Raw genomic sequence first — 2,142 nt, 5'->3', positions numbered from 1 at the left:
CTGAGATGCACAGCCCTGACCATTGCAGGCATTTAGAAAGTGAATTAGCAGTGGCAAACTCTATTTTTTCTCTGTATCTCAAATAAATAAAGAAAATTCAAACTCCTTGTATCTACAAAGTCAAAGCCCTTTTCCTTCAAGTCCCTTCTCATACTTAACTTCCACCATAAAGCTGTTTGTTCCTTTAAGTCTATGTTGCAGTATTTGGGCTTTCATTATAGTAAGCCCCCCTGACTACACTGCATCACAGCCATTGTGCATACATCTTAAGGCTGAAATCAAATCTACAGGCTTTTAGGAATTTTTCTTCCTGTCATATTTCTGATTTATCTGGAAAGTGCCTGTTCATAAGTTTGTACTTAGTTTACTTTGAATCTCTTTATATAGAAAATGAGTATTTTTTTTTTTTTTTGACAGGCAGTGTGGACAGTGAGAGAGACAGAAAGGTCTTCCTGTTGCTGTTGGTTCACCCTCTAATGGCCGCCGTGGCTGGCGCGCTGCGGCCGGTGCACCGCGCTGATCCGACAGCAGGAGCTAGGTGCTTCTCCTGGTCTCCCATGGGGTGCAGGGCCCAAGCACTTGGGCCATCCTCCACTGCACTCCCGGGCCATAGCAGAGAGCTGGCCTGGAAGAGGGGCAACCGGGACTAGAACCCGGTGTGCCAGCGCCGTGAGGTGGAGAATTAGCCTAGTGTGCTACGGCACCGGCCAAAAATGAGTATTATTTTTACAATTCTTTCAACTTTGCATTTGTGTATTCTTTTAACCTCTGTATATTATGTGTCTAAGTGATTGCTTCTAGGACTATGGAATGGAGTGACCAAGTACATTTTTAATGATAAAATATTTGATAATTAATGGTTTATTTTGAAATAATTCCAGATTGCATCTTTTTCAAAATAAGCATAACTATTCTTTTGTAGTATTTGTTTAACTCAAATTAAATTAAATTTAAAAACTAACTAAAACTAAAAAGCACTAGTACATCATGTCACAAGTTACATTTACAAAAGGTAAGCACTGTGGAAGAGAAGAAATGATTTTCAGGCCTAATCATCTCAAACTGAAGATGCCAAAATTATACCCACCTAAAATGAACTGAAATATTTTAAAAAATTTCATTTTAGTAATCTCCCTGTGAGGGATTAGCAATATAAAATCACAAAGTGGGATTTGGCCTGGAAACTATTGTAAAATGGCTTTTAGCAAGTCCAACAAGACAGGGAGTATTAATGCAGGACTGTTGATCAAGTTCTTGCACTGAAAAATGTATTTATTATTTTGCAAAAGTCATTAACACCAGTTTGCTCATTGCTTCTTCTCAAAGTAAGATCTTAACCTACAAGAAACATCTCTAAATCTAATGGAAAAGATAATTACCTTTGTATATTATAAAACAGAAGTGATAGATACAGCAAGGATGCTTTTAAAGTGATCTGATGATGGCATAATTAAAAGTGAAGGATTGGAGTCAGTGCTGTGGCATAGTGGGTAAAGCCGTCACCTGCAGTACCGGCATCCTATATGGGCACCAGTTCATGACCTGGCTGCTCCATTTCTGATCCAACTCTCTGCTATGGCCTAGGAAAGCAATGGAAGTCCTTGGGCCCCTGTATCCATGTGGGAGACTCAAAGGAAACTCCTGGATCCTGGCTTCGTATTGGCCTAGTTGAGGGAAGTTGGAGAGTGAACCAGTGGGTGGAAGACCTCTCCCTCTCTCTCTCTGCCTCTCCTTCTCTCTCTGTGTAAATAAATAAATAACTCTTTAAAAAAAGGGAAGGATTCAGGAAAGCTTTGAAGACTATGTGTCACTTAATTCAAAATATGTAGCTTGAGGAGATTTATGTGTTTGGTTTTTTGGGGGTGAGGCTATTGATAATTTTAGGGCATCAGAGAGTTGGAACAATCATGACTAATTGGAATGTAAAAAAGTTTGCCTCTGGATGTGAATCTGGAAAAGATGGGCTAAATCTATGATAGATTGCAATCATAAATTCTTTGTTGTTGTTCCTATAAAGAGATATGGCAGAATTCCATACTCCTTCAATTTGGGCAGGCTTGCCTTGACCAACAGATAAAGGAAAACTGATGCTGTATGGGTTTGGAGCTACACTTCTGGAGGCTTTGTAATCCCTAGTCTCAT

Source organism: Lepus europaeus, chromosome 16, assembly GCF_033115175.1.
Source record: "Lepus europaeus isolate LE1 chromosome 16, mLepTim1.pri, whole genome shotgun sequence".
NCBI classification, from domain to species: domain Eukaryota; kingdom Metazoa; phylum Chordata; class Mammalia; order Lagomorpha; family Leporidae; genus Lepus; species Lepus europaeus.
Note: the sequence above shows the minus strand (reverse complement) of the source record.